This window comes from Microcebus murinus, chromosome 11 (assembly GCF_040939455.1).
Source record: "Microcebus murinus isolate Inina chromosome 11, M.murinus_Inina_mat1.0, whole genome shotgun sequence".
NCBI lineage: Eukaryota > Metazoa > Chordata > Mammalia > Primates > Cheirogaleidae > Microcebus > Microcebus murinus.
Window position 1 is genome coordinate 9,109,441 of NC_134114.1, and position 19,576 is coordinate 9,129,016.

A 19,576-nucleotide genomic window follows, 5' to 3' on the forward strand; every position below is an offset into this window, starting at 1 on the left:
TTTTATCATAATAGAAGCGTGATTTATGTGGGTATGCTCATTTTTAAAAATTGATTCAATCGTGCACTTAAAATTTGTATATTATACCCAATAAAATTATGATGAGGAAAAATGATAAATAAAAATTTTTTAAACTAAAATTATGTGAAGCATTATTCTTTAGTTGCATGCTCCATCAAAGGAAGACCTGTTGTGGCATGGCACAGAGAACAGTGATTACAGAGATAGATTATTCCACCGCCTGGAGAATGGAGTAAGTATCTCTGGAAGGGCCTCTGCAATTCCTCAACCCACCAAATACATGGAAATAATAACATTCACGTAGTTCTGAGAGACTTCTTATTTTACTTGGCCATGCATGGTTATTTAGAAAAACACTTGCTTAGCATTGTATTTGAATAAAGTGCATTTTCAAATTTTTTTTTTTTTTCATGTAGGAGAGGTGGGAGAGTCAGAGGTTGAAAGACAGGGCTTGATTTGAGTCATACCTTTTATACCTGTTTACCAGCTGCCAGATGGTGGGGACGTTTCATGATTTCTCAGCAAATTATCCTCGGTGTGGTAACCCTTCAAGTGAACAGGACCTCGTTATCACAGGAAGAGCTATTGAGCTTTACTACGTGAAATTCTTTGCAAACTAAATGAAGTTAAGAGCAATGAGTATTCCAGCATATCTCCACCAGAGTTTATTCTTCTAATAGGTATTTCAGTGAAAAAAAAAAGTTTCTATCATCAAAAAACAGGATTCTTTTTATTTATTTATTTATTTAGAGACAGAGTCTCACTCTGTTGCTGCTGTGACATCAACCTAGCTCACAGCAAACTCAAACTCCTGGGCCCAAGCGATCCTCCTGCCTCAGCCTCCTGAGTAGCTGAGACTACAGGTGCACACCACTACACCTGGCTAATTTTGCTATTTTTATTAGAGATGGGGTCTCGCTCTTGCTCAGGCTGGTCTCGAACTCTTAAGCTCAAGCAATCCTCTCTCCTCGGCCTCCCACAGTGCTAGCTAGGATTCCAAGTGTGAGCCACTGAGCCAGGGCAAAAAACTAAGATTCTTTACTGTAATAATTCTCAGAGACATTAGTAGATAATTATGAAATGTGACCATTCAAGATAGAGAAAATAATTCAATGTTTACTAAATCATATTTGTGAATTAAAAAAATTTTAAGGAAGTTTTTCACAGGTATAGAGTCCTGTGGGGTCATTTTTGGAATCTATTTCTTGAGGAAGTAATAACACATTAATAAGGAGTAATATAATTGGCTTTATTTCTGGTTTTATTAAAATTAAAACCTATAATAATGTACATTCAAATAAAAAGTTATACATTGAATTTAATAGTTACATGATAAAACTAGCATGCAAAATGTGGTTTATTTTTGTACATTGAAAATTAGAAAATGAAGTTAATACTAACTTTTAAAAGAAAAGAAAGGCAGTTAAGTGTCTATATTTGCATTCGTATTAGATTTCTCATTTGACGGACTTTCGTTAGGCTTAGAAGTGAAGAGTAGAGGTTGTCTTTGGAAATGCTAAAACCTTCTTCTCATTGGTATATATGGTTTAATGAGGAATTTTCAGGTGTCAGATGGATTAGCAGTAAGGGGATCTTTTCCTGCTGTGTTTGCTTAATTAGAGTTGGTACATCCAGATGTTATCTACTGATATGTAAGACGGTTCACACAACACTGAGGGAAAACATGAATTTTACAGCATTCTTTAGCTCATCTATTTAATTTAAACCACCTCCCACTATATCTTGCCCAGAAATTGTTATTTGGAATGTTATGTTTCAGTATAAAATATTGAAAACCAAATGGAAATCTCTAGAACCTAATAATTTTATGTAACACACAGAAAAAAATTTATTAGTCTAAAAACCAGCTCATCATCCATCGTACCAACGGATATTTGAAAGAAACCTCATAAAAATTCAAAGTTAAGGTTATATATTAGACAGACAGAATAAATCTAGAGGAAAAATTATTTTCCTCCCAGAAATCATCAAAAGTTGGTGAGAAATGACAGGTTTGATTAGAAATTTAAGAACCTGGAGGTGGCTTGCAAGGTAATGGCCATAAGCTATCACATGATATTTTATGACATCATATTTTAAAGTCTTAGGAAATTTTGTGATTCCGTGAGAAAAAGAAATGGACCACATTGCTTTTAAGCAAATCACTTATTTTATGATGTAATATATATTTTGAGAATAGTAATATCACAAATCTATTTTAATAATCATATTTGTAAAATCCCTGAAATCTTAAAGATGTATAGGTTTCATATTTTATGACTACCTTTTAAGTTTTGAAAGATAAGATTACATAAATTTTCATCCAGGCTACAGCTGTGAATTTCCAGGGATTTGTAGAATGATTAGGTTAGTGGATTTTAATGGACATGAGAGGAGGAAATGGCATATAAAATAACCAAAATATACCAACTTGGAGCTTACATAAAACTATGCAATCTATAACACATAGATACCATGCTTTCCATTCAATTTACTGATTCTTTCTAGAAACATGCTGCTCCCTGTATGACACAGCTGCTGGCCTCATGTTTCAGGCATTTCAATGCCTGGGACTGATGATCCAGACACTTGGCCCACGCAATGCTTAACTCCATTTAACAATTATGCATTGAGAAGTGATTATGCAACCTAGCCATTATGAAAATTAAGCTATCTTACTGATGAGACAGATGATGGATAATTTTGGGTGACAGAATCATTATATTACTGCCTATTTTATAGCTGCCTGTAGACAGGCACAAATTCTCAACATGATACTCATCAGCTTTCTTTGTTCAGGCAATAAAACTTGCAATGTACTTGTGTAGTTGTTAGAAACATATTGAAATCTCTATGTGAAGGCAGACATAATCTCTCCTGGATACTCAATGTGGAAATCAGATTGTACTGTGTTGTTTTTACCTCCTATTGCAAGTGTAAATAGTGGTGGTAGACACTGCATTGGCAAATTTACAAGATTACAACTCTCCAGTAACTGCATCAAAATTCTATTCTACTCAAATGTTACCTATGATGGGTATTCATTAAGTCAGAAGATCCTACCCTAAAGAACAGGAACATTTGGAATTACTCCATATAATACTGATTAGCTATACTAGGTGATTAGGGAGACATGAAAATCTTTTGTAAAAAATGATATACTTAGATAAGTGTGTTTGTGTTCAAACAAGAATTTCAGAGAATACATCAAACCTTAGAACATCAGCAAATTAGTTTATACCTGTGATAGATTGTCTTTATACAAAATCTATGCAGCTACCTTAATCAGGCACAGTGACATAAACCGATAAGTTCACAAAAATGTCCTTGTGTCCCCACATACCTGGAAGAAACTTATGGATCATACATGGTCAACTATTATGTAAAGGTGCATCCTAAGGGAGATTGGTTCTAAGATGGGACCAAAATCCATGGATGCTCAAGTTCCTTATATATTAATAAAATAGTGTAGTATTTGCATATCATCTACTCACATTCTCCTACATATTTTCAATCATCTTTAAATTATTTATAATATCTAATAAAATTTACATGTTATATAAATATGTAACAACTATGTAAAAAACTATGTAAATAGTTGTTATTCTGTATTGTTTAGAAAATAATAACAAGGAAAAAGTCTGTGCATGTTCAGTATAGAAGCAGGAAGTATTTTTCTAAATATTTTGGATCTGCAATTGATTGAATTCATGGTTGCCGAACCCATAAATGGAGAGGGTTGATTTTACAAAGAAAAACATGATTAACCATAGCATGGTCAAATTATTGACATCCAAAAGAGAAAATGTTGGAGTCCAGCAGAGAAAAACAGTATACTGGGGACTTCTGATTTGAAGGAACCCTGACTTGTTCTAAACCTTGCCTACCAAAAGACAGTGCAACAATATCATCAAAGTGTGGGAAGAAAGCAACATATTGACCCAGAATTTTTTATATGTGAAATGTCCCTCAAGAACAAAGGCAAAATAAAAATACTTTCAGCTAAATTGAAATTAAGATACCTTATTGCCATAAATTAGAGTTCCAGGCACTATGAGAAATTCTAAAGGAAATTCTTGAAACTGAAGTTAAGTAAAGCCTGAAGAAAAACCTCAATCTTCAAAAAGAAATGAAAACTATCCAAAATAGTAAATAATAAGTGGGATATAAGAGTTTTCCTTTTTAACTTCTTTAACATGCATATACTATTCAAGGTATAATTATAGCATTATCTTAGTTGTTTGTAATATTTAGAGGTATAACACATATAACAACTATAACATAAAAGGTCAAAAGGACCTATAAATTTACAAGGTTTTTACATTGTAGTGAAGTGATGGAGTATTAATTTTAAGTAGGTTTGAAAAGTTATATATTTAATTCCTAGTGCAAGCACCAAAATATAATTCAAAAATTCTAAGACACAAATTATTGTCTAAGAAAAAACTGAGCTCTTTAATAATGATCAAAAGACCAACTTGTCAATAGCAATCATAAATGTGTGAGCACCTGATAACAGAGCTTTCAAAAAATCGGTGGCAAAATTGACAGCATTAAAGGAGGAAATAGATGATAAATTGAAAATTACTTAGCATAACATCAGCAAATTGAATCCAGCAATGTGTAATAAAATGTTAATATGTCATGGCCAAATAAATAGGCTTTATCACAGGAATGCAAGTTTGATTCAACATTTGAAAATCAATCAATGTAATTTACCTCATTAAGAGACTAAAGGAAAGAAAGTATAAAATCATTTCAATAAATGTACAGAAACATTTGAAAAAATATACATACTCATGATCAAACCATCAGTAAGCTAGGAATAGGAATAATCTAAATGATATTGACGAAAAACCAATACCTGGGGCCAGGCGCAGTGGCTCACGCCTGTAATCCTAGCATTCTGGGAGGCTGAGGTGGGCAGATTGCTCCAGGTCAGGAGTTCGAAACCAGCCTGAGCAAGAGCAAGACCCCATCTCTACTATAAATAGAAATAAATTAATTGGCCAACTAATATATATAGAAAAAAATTAGCCGGGCATGGTGCCGCGTGCCTGTAGTCCCAGCTACTCGGGAGGCTGAGGCAGAAGGATTGCTTGAGTCCAGGAGTTTGAGGTTGCTGTGAGCTAGGCTGATGCCACGGCACTCACTCTACCCTGGGCAACAAAGTGAGACTCTGTCTCAAAAAAAAAAAAAAAAGAAAAGAAAAACCAATACCTGGGGATGTCAGCAAGATGGTGAAATAGGAAGTGTCAGGCTCCCCTCTTCTCCACAAAAAGTTCAACAGCAACATGCACAGACCAGAATGTCTTCTAGAAAACTCCAATACTTGTAAACATGCTCCACACACCTGCATGCTCTGCAAAACTGAATGAAAATCACCTTGGAAGTGTAGGAATGGTGTCATGTTGACCCTGCAACTCCCAGCTTTTCCCCAAATTGGCCCAGTGTCAGACAGAGAGGCTGTTCCTGCGCCCACGGTTTCCACAGGGGCAAAACAGAGCAGCCGGTGGTCACCCAGCTTCCCTAGCACGCTGAAGTGCCTGCCAGGAAGCCCACTCTGGCCTCGCCTCATGGGGAGCTCTGGGGACAAACAGCATGGCTAGACTGCCCGAGTCAGGTGGAAACAAAGAGAAAAGGTGGAGGTCACAGTGGAAAGTGCATGCTATTGGTGTAGGTTCTTATACATGGGAGGACGGGTGGCGCGTCCCGTAAACAAATCAAACAACTGAGAAGGACCAATGATCAACTGCCTTGCTGGTAGCATACTGAACATCTGACTTTCACTCTTGCACATTAGGAAAAACGTATAAAATTAAGGAAGTTGATACATGTTTCCTAACCTGGAAACAGCTTATAATCTTTTGTTCAGTAGGTCTCACAAATTATAGTCATAATTGTGGCTAATACAATAAGATATTGCCCCTGTTCTCAGTAATTCCCAGTCTATAGAACAGGGCCACTCACTTATTTTTCTCAGGCTAAATCTTATCCCACCCTGGCCTCATCATCTAGGACCCAGCAGCCCTGGATTCTCTTACCATGAGTGTCTTTTCTGCCTGTCATGGTGGTCTACACCTGTGCCGCTGATTCTGGAAACCTGATGGCAGTGGCATCTATGGTTGGAGACGTACACTTTATCTGCGTGTGTTGAGTGTGCCCCTGTGATTTTATGTTTTGGGTTCTGTCTGCCTGTTTAGTTTCTTTCTTGTCCCTTACCCCACAGCACATGCTCTAGGTGGTTGGTGGGAAATGGATGGAAGAGGATCTTGTCACCACCCTCAGAATATTGAATACAGACAAATTTTCCAGAAGCAAAGATCTCATGGACTGAATATCTAAGACTTTTGAACCAATTAGACCAGATCTCGGGCTTGACCTACACAAGTAGGTTCTCCTAGTAAATCTCCATGGGAAAAGATTGGGTCACTCAGGAAGGGAAAAACTTCTCTTTTTGTGGTTTCTTTGGAGAGGAGATCAGAATTATTCTGCAATATAAACTTTATTCAGTAAAGTATAAAGCTGGTTGATATCACTCTAGAGAACAATTCTGAGAGGAAGAATTAGGCTGAAGACATTTTGTTGCATTTAATTAAAGACCAGGTGCCCTGAGAGTGATATTTCTGTGAGCGACAATTTCAGATTATCTTATTAGTTTAATAACATATTTTGAGAAAACACTAATACTTTAAAACTTGGTTTGATTCTAAATTTTTATTAATCGTTTTCACATTTAAAAATTTATTCTCTTTTGTCTTATGATGTTCAGCTCTTCTGAACGCTTTCTTCATTATGGGTGTAAATAAATGAATGAGGAACCAAAAATAAAATTCCTTTAATTTTTAAAAGAGTACAATAGAATACAAAGTTTTGATTCTGGATGTAAAGAGAATAACTTCTCTATTGTATAAAATGGTTCTTATGAAGATATTTTAGCACTTATTATTCCATCATTATTCAAGATCTATTTTCTACTTCTAGTTAAGAAACGTTAGCTCAATTTGTTATATGAAGGGGCGGTACTCTTGATACTTAAAGTCTTTACCAATCTGTATTTACCAAAATCTCACATGAAAGAAACCATAATTAAAAGGATCGGACTGAGATATGCCTAATGCTCCAAATGACTTAAAACATAATCTATATCAAACCAGATTTAAAAAGAGGGTAATAGGACAATTTTCTATCAAACTATCCACTCGATACACACACACACACACACACACACACACACACACACACACACAATGCATGAACAAATGTACACATACACATCTGCACATGTACATACACACACCCAGTATTGCTTTTACTGAATTATAGTTGAGTCTGAAATCATGAGCTTATGCTAAATTTTGATGCACTTCATCATTGACTCTAGTTTGAGGATATTTTTAAGGATAACACTTCTTAATTGAATCAATTGTTGTTGTTGTTAAGTATTCTAGGCATGGCACCAGAAATTCTTCAATGATTATAAGAGTCCCCCTTCCCATGTAGCACAAACTTTTTAGAAATTCAACTGTGTTGAGAAAGTTACAGTCTAGTTAAGTCACCATACTATTTATTATTTAAATTGATATACTTTTGAGAGTTAAATGGGACACTACTAACAATGTTGAGGAAGTTGACGTTCTCTGACATATACAATCATGATACCACTCGGCAATATTCCATTTGGGTAAATGGGTTGGTCTGGAGTCAGACTGCCTGGGTTAGTATTTCTGTTCCACTACTTAATCATGTTTCCTCATGAGAAAGTTATATATCCTAATTAATCCTCAATTTCCTTATGTAAAATTAGACAAAAATAGTACCAAATCTTTAGTTTTGTGAAGATTGAAGGAGATGATACACATAAGGTAGCATGGAGACCTAGCATATATTATCAGCTATTGCCATCTAAGCAGAAATCATAGTTTTACTTACAAGCAATTATTATTTTTGTTCTTGCAGACATTGTGAGTTTGTACTGCATTCATATTAGATATAAGTTCATTTATCTTTCTTTAAATTTTCAAAGTCTTCCTTAACCACTCCATGGGAATTAAATGAATTCTTTTATCATATGATTACTTTCACATTTTTCTCTAGTTAACAATTTTATAAAAAAACCTCACAAATAGTTATTTTTGGCTTTTCTTTAATGTTTTAGATAGCTACAATTAACATTTCATGAGTAAAAAGCTAAATCTTTACATTTTATTACATATTTGATTAATTCTACCACCATTGAATATGTACTCTCAATATTCTTCACTATTTTAAGTATCTGTATATTTTTTAGCTACTCAAATTGTGGTCATGATGCAAATAACAGTAATACTCTGTCTTTCTCCTTATCTCGCTCAGAATTTCGACTCTTTGTTCAAATGCTGCCTTGTGGGAGAGGCCGTAACATATAAAGAGTTGGCCAGAATGTCAACTCTGATGGAAGAGACTTTGTCTCTTAGTCACTGCTGTATCCACACTGCTGAGAAAAGTGCTTAGTAACTTGGAATTGAATGAAATGTAAGCAATTGCTGAATACATTATAGATTACTTTTCTCTGTCTTTCATCTTACCGGAAAATTTGTCATTCTCAATTCTTCATTTTGTGAATTACAATTATCCATATAATGTGGAGTATTGAACACTGTTGGTATATATAAAAATATGTGTAAAGAACAATAAAATGTTTCCAGAAATTAATGAATGTCATATATATGTAATACATTTCAAATTCTACTACCGTCTATCTCTTGTTCTTATCATAATTATCAACACAACCAAAATCTCTTTTTGAATCACAAAAACAACAGCTAACTGTAATTATCAAAGATAATAATGAGGTATGTGAACAGAATGAATTGAAATTCACAAGTAATCCCCTAGTTGCATTTTGTCCAGTATATTAAATATCTCCATCTCCTAACCTTTAAACAGAGCTGCTGGCAGTAAGAAAAGTGTCCTCATGTCTCCCATTGCTCTATCATGGAAGAGTTAAAAAAGTATGAAATGTCTAAATGGCAAGCAGGAGGAAGAGGTATAACAAAGGTCATTCCTGATCCACAGAAAATCCCTAAATAATTAAATATGCAATTGAATGAAAAATTTATGTCTAAAGACTGTATTTTCAAGAACATTCTATTCCCCACAGTTTTGCACAGACCTTAGCATTCTATTATTTAATGTTTTCATACTTACTGTTTCTTTTCTCCCCAGTTAGGTTGTAAGAATAATACTTTGGAGACTGAATATGTGTGTGTGTATGTGTGTGAGTGTACTTTTCTATCTTCTTTTCGAATAGTATGTATTTGTATACAAAATTTAATATATGAAATTTAATAAGGCTATATGTACTAAATATATAAATAATAGATAAATGATAAATACTAAAAAGATAAATATTATTTTATTTCTCATAAATATATAGCTTGATGAACAGGAATTGACATTTTATGTTATCAAGTGGTAAGATTCACTTCATTCTCCCTTCTGCCTTTTTTTACACATGATAGAGCTGGTATTGCAGATGCCAACAGGAAGATCACATGGCTCTGACTTGCAAGGAACTTATAATCAGCAGGTTGTGAGTTTCAAAATAAGGGACTTTGGCTCTTCACAGCTGTGTCAGCAGCATCTGAGTCAGTGACCAGTACAGAATAAAATAAATGCATCTAATAGGGGAGTAATACATAAATCTCTTAAAAAATATAACACTATAAGTAAAACAATAGAATTATTTGCACATTTAGAGAGGAAAAAGTGACTACTGCTATCTTTAAGGAGAGTCAGGAAAAATAGTATACAAAAAGAAGCATAAAAAATTCTGAATGAATAGTAAAATATATGCCAGTGGAAAAAATCTGGATTCAAATTCCAAAAAAAAGAAGGCTCATATATTTATAAAATGGCAGAAACATAAAATAATAAGGCACATTCTGCTCTTACTAATGGTGAAAAATATCTGGGCATTTCTAGAATACAGGTACAAGGTGTAGAATGGTTTTATTAGTTGAGATACATGAGAACAATGTAGGTTTCTTTTAGATAGTTTGTCTTGTTTTTTGTTTTCATGATGGAAAGCCAAAATCTCGAACACTCACTCTTAAATATTTTTACTTTTAAAACTCTTCTAGTTATGTTATTGTATTTGCATTTTTGTGGTTTATAACATTTAAATTCATTTGTATTACATACATACATTACATTACATACATTTGTATTACAAGTACCTCAGTGAATTTTGTCTAAATGTTACATTTAAGTAGATTTGAATTTACTGCAAGTTCTTTGAAAACATGTTTCCAACTATTCCTTTATTGGGGAGTATTGTCTTTGATGGTTCTCATAAAGTTAATCATGGCAACCATAAGTCCTGTGTTAATGTATGCTTGGAAATATCTGCCTTTTCTCAAATACTTTAAAATTTTTATCTCAAGTTTAGAAATATAGAAAAATTCATGAATCACACCTTTTTTCACTAAAGTCATTGTGGATATTACTCCACTGTTTTATTATATTGGATGATGGTACATAGAAGCCTGCAGGTCCCACCTGATTTTCATCCTTTTGTAGATTATTTAACTTCATTTCCTTTTATTTTACTACCTTGAGATTCATGATGATTTTTATTTTACTTTTGAAATCGTGAATATCATAAGACAGCATAGATAGTTGTGCATCAATTTTTTGAGGGATATTAGAGTGAATTATCTTTTATTTGGAAACTTGAACCTTTTTTATTTTAAGAACGTTTCTTTGAATCATATCATTACCTTTTTGTCTCGTTTCTTTTATATTCATTAAGAATATCAGGTATGCATATATTGAATTTCGTTTATATGTCTGTTCATTTGCATTTAATTGACTTTCTTATTCTTATCCACCACATATTTGTTTCCTGCTCATTCTCTAGTAGCTCCTTGCTACTTCCAGCGTGAATTCTCTCATGGTCTTATATTTCTGTCAAAATTCTTTCCTGAGCTCTGCTTGCTTATTTTTAAATACCTTTTTATATTATTTTATAATTTCCTTCTTGATCACTTACATCTATATTTTGAGCTGTATTAACAGTGGCCACTTTAATTATATATTTGACTGAATGAGTAATTGATTGTTTTTTGGGACCCCATGACAAAGTGTTTTCCCTCTGAAATGTGCCTTGATTTTATTTCTTCTGTTCCTTATCAGTTTGTCCCCTTACAGCATATTTATATAGCTTCTGCTCTATTCCCTTTTTAATTATTTGTACTTAAATGGAAGGAGTTATTGTTGAAACAGTTATTTAAAGAATAAGCAGTGCTTGCAAGATAATTCTATACTTTTCATTAAAGTACAGTATGATGTGAGCATCTGTATGAGAGAGAGAGAGAGAGAGAGAGAGAGAGAGAGAGAGAGAGAGAGAGAGAGAGAGAGAGAGAGAGACTGTGTGTGTTAGAGAGGCAGAGATATTTGTCTGCTGTGTTCATTCATGTCATCCAAGAGACTAATGTCATCCAAGAGTCTAATGGTTTAATTCTTGGCACATTACAGGTATTCAAATCAGTATGTATTGACTGGATGAATGAAATGAATTGACGTTGGTAAATCTTAGTTGACGAGAAGTCCAGTGACGTGCACCACTCCCTGGGAAATTCTTCGCCATGCATCTTGTGAAGATGGCTAGCCCAGAGACTTCCGTGCTCTTGCCCACCATGGACGTGCCATGATATCCAACAGGGTTCAGCTCCCACAGCTGATCTGTGTATCCAGATCCTATTTCTAACAAAGGGTCTTTGCTTTTGTCCATTGGATGAGGCCACCTGCTAGAGAATTCTCTTCTTTGAGGTTCTATTGGAGTCCTTAGGCTAGGTATCCTCCCTTCTATCCTCAACTCCTCACCCATATTTTCAATGACCTGGGCAATTCTTTTTACACAGATATTGTGTCTGGGTTATAAGTTTTCCTTTTTTTCATTACTCTTATAGTTTTCATTGTTTGACAGGAGAAGGGGGAAATAGATATATTCTTTATTATATGAAGGATGTGATATCTCTTCTCTCTTTTCTACATTCTTTCTGGCATGTATCTTTATCATTTGAAAAAAAAACTTGGGATTATGTGGTTGTATGTCCCAGTTTTATAAGAATTACAAAGATAAATGTTATTCCACATATTGATGAAAGAGGAATGATTTCAATAAACACATTACTTTATCTAAGTATTTTCAACAAGAATGGATTAAAATCAACCAACCCTACACTAACAACATTGTAGAAGTAGCCCCACATTTCTCACTTCATAAGTTGTCTAGGTACACTTGTATAGTTGGCAAAACCAATTTCACTGGTGACGTACCCTTGGAGATACAGTGAACAAAATCGGAACGTGGATTAAATCCTTAATGATATTTTTCTAGAACCAGGTTTCTTGACAGATAACACTTGCTGAAAAATTTTCCAGGTCCACATGCTCCCAGTGATGATGTCAGTTGTGAAACTGTAGGGATTTTAATCAGTTATTCAGTTTGTATGAACCCAGAAATGTCATCCCTATATCCCACTACATGAGGAGGGTAGGGGATCATCTACTTATATGAAAATCATATTTATAATTGTTAATTATTGATGAAATGATTCCAGCATACAGCAGTCCCCCTTTATCCACATGAAATACATTCCAATACACCCAGTGGATGCCTGAAAAAATGGGTAGTACCCAACCCTATATATACTGTGTTTTTTTGAATATATACAAACCTATGATAAAGCCTAATTTGTAAACTAGGGACAGTAAGAGATTAACAACAATAACTACTAGTAAAATGGAACAATTATAAAAATATACTTTAACAAATGTTACATGAATATGGTCTCATTCTCTCTTTTTCAAAAAATCTTGCTGTATGTAATATTTTCTGGCCATGGTTAACCACAGGTACCTGTGGACAAGGGGGCTTGCTGTATTAACTATACTTCTTTGTGACATTTTATATATATGAGGAATAATCTGTAATCAGCAATACTGATGATCTTTACTCCATACCCTTGAAAGAGAGCATGATTATTATCTATCTATAGTCTAAATTCTATCAAAACATATTTTAAAAAATATTGAGAAAATTGCTGTTTGTGTGCAAGTGTGTTTGAGAAGGTATTTAGTACAAACAAGAAGTCACATTATTAAGAGCCATGCATAATAATAATAAGTTATAAGTTAAATATTTTCTGAGGGCACTAGAATGTTAATGGATAGTTTGAAGCAGGTCTCTTAAATGACTGGTATCTCAGAAATGGATTGAAATGAAAGAAATTTGTAGGATGGATTGGAGTAAAGTGAAGGTGAAAATGAAGGAAAGAGACTGCTTTGGTCACCTAAAAAGCTCATACTCTGGTCTTGTAATAAACAATAGAGACAATGATGACAAAGAAAATCTCAAGCTCCCTGGAACTGTCAGTGTTTTTGGTGGAGGGAAGAGTGGGAGCAAATTAACAGAGGCAGGAAGTTTTAAGAAATCATCCTAAAATGATTAATATTTTGAATGTAGATTTGCTAGAATACATACAAGGGAAAAGGAGATACTGTTGTAAAACAGATATGGAAAAACCATTGGAATTTGAACTTTGTTATTTAGACATTAATTAAACAATAAAGATTTTTGCTACATATTTTCAATTCAGATAACTGCACAATTTGTCTTGATAATTTAGTCACTGCGTCATATGAAAGATCAGAAAACCCTATTCAGTTAGCATGCTAATCATTTCCATTTTAATACCTCTGTTTAAAAATCTTGGAAGCAAATTTAAGATCTATATTCACAGATATAGAAACCTTATTTTGTCCAATGCTATCACATTTATATTCAAAGGAGAATCATAAATATAATTCTGTTCCCCAGAGATTGATTGGTTTAGCATGGTAGATAACATTCTCAAGACCAGTGAAGCATCTCAAAAGTAATTTAACATATTTAGAATAAGTATGTTTTATGGTACAAAATAAAATATGTTTTGCCAGTTATTCATTGTTTAACATTGAAATGTGTGTCACTTTTATGAACTCCTTACCCATTGTGCTTTAAAGATGAAATCTATGTGAGTATATTTTAATAAATTGCTTACAAATTTATGAAAAGAATTATCAGAATTCAAAAGAAGTCACATTCCCATTCTTGCAGCACTGAATTGAGAAGCTTGATAGCATAAGTTTTGAAGATTCGTAAAGCTCTTTTTATGTATTTATTATCACTGTAGTTCTATAACTAGGCCATCTGAAAAAGCATGTCATTTTAGCACAAAATATTAGACAGGCAGTATATTTGTTTGCACATTAACTCTTACACGAATCTGGAACAAAGCCTAAGGCACAATACCTTTGGGGAAATGTACAGTTAAACTAATTCAGTGAAATGTATTAAATGGATATTGACATGCATTTTGAGCAACATTAATATTTAATTTCATATAACATCTATAAAATGAATGAAAAAAATGCAAAATACTTAAATCATTGATTAAATGGTATTAAAATACTTAAGATGTGTAAACCATGCTGCTTATTACAGCCATATATATCTTCATATGCAAAATAAAAAAGACAAAAAAAAATTCCATTCATTTTCAAACAAATAATCATAAGATAACTCTCAAGATGATATAGTGCTCTTTAGGATTAAATTATATCTGTGCATAAATTAATTCATTTAATAAAACAATTCATATTAACTGTATGGAAACGATACAGAGATTTCTATTAAGATCAGGAACAGGAAATTGTGCCTGACGTCATGGCTATTATTTAACATTATTTTGGGGGATTTTAGGCAATATAATAAAGTCAGAAAAGGAGATAAAAACTAAAAGATTAAAATAGAATCATGTTACATAAAATAAATAAAATTATAAACATCAGGAAAAGCTACAAAATATCAGCAACAATAAGATTGCTCAATAAATGTACGAAGTCATGATAACAAACAAAAATCATTGGTATTTTTATGCAAGAAATAATCAATTAGAATACGTAATAATGTTTTTCTTTTTAAACCTATTTTCAAGAGCAACAAAAACTGGATGGTCCCTAGGAATAGGTGTTAAACACAGGCACATGTGCTTTCTGCCTAAAATATATCATGTCATTGAAGGCTTTAAAAACTAAGGGAAGATGCACCATTTAAAATATACAAATTTTCTACAGATGTGTAAATAAATGCAATTTTGGGCCAACTCTCAATAGAACATTTTGTGGGACATGAAAAATTGATTCTAAAACTCATTGGAAATCATCACGATGGTGATGTGATGTATGTGGGGAGGGATGGAAGCTGTCATTGCAGGTTTAAAGTCACTTTACAAAGCTCTAATGGATGAAGCAGAGTAAGGTATAGAAAAATGCATCAACCAAATGGAAAACAGAACAAATTCAAGTAAAATCCAAGGCAGATTGCTGAAATGTAATATTTAGTAAAAACAGACAAGTTTTAGAATAATACAACCAGCAAGGTAACATTTATATAAATACAGAAATAAAAACTATGATATGTATCTTGCTTTTTATATATTTCTCTGTGTGTAAGCATATACATTTGGATTGAGAAGGCTGTCTCTGCAAAGTGTGAAGCAAAATAAGCCTAGTATTGGGGATAAAATGACCTTAACTGATCTTCATTGTTTTCCATAATAAAGTTTTAAAAATCGTTTCATTTTAAGAAAGATAATATAACAAAATTATACTGTCATATTATATAACAATGGGATTGTTGGTACATATGGTTTCTACGCTATTCTGTGCTTCTTATATGTTTGTCAGTTTTTTTTGAAGCAAAATCTCATGCAATTGTTGGAATGATAGATGAATAAAGAGGTGTTGGTGATTCCCAGAGCAGAAAAAAAAGGTCTGTGTCCTGTTCTCAAGAATAAGAAATACAAAGGACCTAAACCTAAGGCATGAAACCATAAGAATGCTAGAAGAAAATGTTGGAAAAACTCTTCTAGATAGTGACCCAGGGAAAGAATTTGTGAAGATGACCACAATGGCGATCACAGCAACAACAAAAATAAATAAATGGGACCTGATCAAATTAAAACACTTCTGCACAGCAAAGAAAAGAATCAACAGAGCAAACAGACAACCTACAAAAGGGAAAAATATTTGCAAGCTATACATCTTACAGAGACTAATAACAAGAATCCACAAAGAATTTAAGAAGATCAGCAAGAAAAAAATCAAACAGCCCCATTAAAAAGAGTGCAAAAGACATAAACAGAAGCTTTTCAAAAGAAGGTAGACAAATGGCCAATAAATATATGAAAAATGCTCAACATCACTAATTATCAGGGACATGAAAAATTAAAATCACAATGAGATACCACCTTACCTCAGTTAGAATGGTCTTTATTTAGTCCAAAAACAATAGATGCTGGCATGGATGTAGAGAGAAAGGAACAGTTATACGCTGTTGGTGGGACTGCAAATGAGTATAACTTCTATGGAAAACAATATGGAGATTCCTCAAAGAACAAAAAGTACAACTACCATTTGATCCAGCAATCCCACTACTGGGTAAGTCATTTTATCAAAAAGACACATATTCTGAAATGTTTTTTGCCACACAATTCACAATTGCAAAGATTTGGAATCAACACAAGTGCCCATCAATTCATGAGTGGATTAACAAATATATACACCATGGAATATATACAATATATATAACAATATATATATAACAATATATATAACAATATATAACAAATATATACACCTATATATATACATATATACACCATGGAACACTACTTAGTCATGAAAAAGGATGACTTAATGCCTTTTGCAACAATGTGGCTGGGAGACCATTATCCTAAGTGAAGTATCTAAACGATGGAAAAACAAACACCACATGTACTTCCTATTAAATTGGAACTAACCAATGAACACACATTCAAATAGAGGGAAGTAAAACTTAATGGAAATCAATCAGGTGGAAGGGATGAGGAGGGAATGGATGAAAATCTACCTAACAGTACAATGAATGCTATCTGGGTAATGGGCACACATATAACCCTGATTCAAGCATTACAAAAATGATCCTTGTAACCAAAAACATCAGTACCTCTGTCATACTTTGAAATAAAATTAAAAAAGAAATACATAGCATGTATTTCTCTCATACATACATGCGTATTTCTCTCATAGGTCGAATGACAACAAAGAGTCCCAAGAGTGATGGCTCAGAAACAAAAAGTACATGGTCTTAGCTTGTTTTCTGTTGCTGTAACAGAATGCCATAAGTAAAGAAAAGGTATTTAGTTTTGACAGTTCTGGAGGCTGGCAGGCCCAAGAGCATGGGCTGGCATCTGGTGAAGACCTGCTTGAAGTGCCATAACATGGCAGAGGTCATCACATGGCAAGAGGGCAAGAGCATGGATCTCAGCTCAGATCTCTCTTCCTCTTCTTATTAAGCTACCAGTTCCATCTTGGGGACTCCACGTTCATGACCTTCTCTAACCCTAATTACCTCTGAAAGGCCCCACTTACAATCATAATATGAATTTGAGTACCATGTTTTCATCACATGAAATTTGGGGAATACATTCAAACCATAGTACTCACCCACACGGTGAGCCACTTCTTGGTTATTTGTTAGGTCTTCCATAACTTTTATACAAAGAGAAAAATCTAAATGGATTAAAGTTATGTCTCTTCTACCACATAAGTTAGGCATCAAAATGAAATATAAGTTTCATTACAGAAAATTGTCATGTAATATTTTTGGAGCAATGGATTTGTGAATGGATATTTATATTTGTTGCAATTTATTCCACCCCCCCATTTTAAATTATAAATTGATTTAACTTTAGCTTGAATAATTTACCTTAGCTTTAAACAATATGAAAAATATTAATTATGATGCCTGAAATCATATATGTGTATATACATGTATGATATTGTATGCATATCATACATACAGGATAGTTTTCTTCTTTTCAAGCCAAAGAGGGAATGTATTTAGATAAAATATTTTATCTTTGTTCAATTTAAAATCTGCTTCTTCCCCAAGATGCATTTATATCTGCTAAGTATAGCCAATATTTAATTGTGTGAGCTATAATTTTCATCTTTCAAGGTCATCCTTATAATAGAAATACTAATTAATAGTTAGCACTTATGGGCCTTTTATCTTCTAAGTACTTTACCAACAATTAATTTAATACTCTCAAGAACCATGGGGACTTCAACTTCAATAGAATAAAGGGAAGGTTATACTAGGCTCATTGGGAAGGAAATTAGATCAGGCTATGTCTTCACATACATTTGCAATGTTCATCAACATTAGGTAGGGAAAATAAAAGAGAAAGAAAGGACATATAATTCAGCTTTTGTTTATTGTGAAGGTGGTTTATAGAAAAAATATACTATTTTACTTTGCCTAAATTAAGGTATAATAAATTGAACTTTAGCGAACTGTAGATTTGAGTTGTTCTTCATGGCAATTCACAAAAGCAAAGTCATGAAAGGCCTATAAATCTACTTATATAACACTGTAGCAGTTCACAATTATTTCTGATATGTACTTTTTTTTCAAGATTATTTATTCCAGATTTCATTTGTTAAACAGGAGACAAATAAGATATTTTGAAGCATAATCTGTCATATTGTTAATATTTGTTTTTGGTAATGGCTGTTTTGAGCACTAGGACCGTAACAGTATATTTGCTATGCTATAGACTTCCCACTATTCGGTTGCAATTTAGAGCATTCTGGCTATCTGCTATTAACTCAAACTAAACATATGACAATACAGATATAGGCAAAAACATGACTGAGATAACTGTACCTATGATCATTTTTGGTGTTTTTACTTTTAAATGATCTGAAAGAGCTGCACTTTTTGTCTTTGACTATAAAATTGAAATATAGTTCTATTTTAGCATTGTTAGCTGAACCACGTGCTTCTTTTCATAAATGCACAGAAATGATTCACCTGAATATTTTGGAAAGTCACCTCCAAAATTAACTTGGCATATGGATTACATGAGAAACACATGTCTCTTAATCAGTAGAGAAAGTTGCTTGCCATCCTCAGAGTAAAAGTTGTTCTTCTCTGGGGATATGGCTGACTAAAGTCATTGAAGATGCCATCCTTTCTTTGAAAGAGTCAGGTGACTGTGTTTTTGGAAGGTTCAGGTTTAGTTAATTACGTGCTGACAATTAGATTAGGAGGGTCACTCTTATCCTTGCTTCCTCCCTCTCTCCCCTCCCCTTCTTCTCCTTTTTCTTCTCCTCCTTCATCTTTGTCTTTCTCTCCTACCTTCCTTTTCTTCTTCTTTGTAAAGAGCCGTGAGTACCCAGTGGACTAGTGCATGCCTCACTCACATGCAGTCCTTCTGCAGTTGCTAGCGTGAGACCTGTATAGATAGCTCCTTAATGCACTTTGTACGTTTAGTCTGCATCTGTAAATGTGAACCTCTTATTTAATCTGAGGAATGTTCAGCATGTCTCGCTAAAGCTGTGCCTATGTGAGAAAGTGAAAAGTTGTAGCAAATTTGGGCAAAATAATCATTATTGAACAGAAAGTTATTTTCCTCTT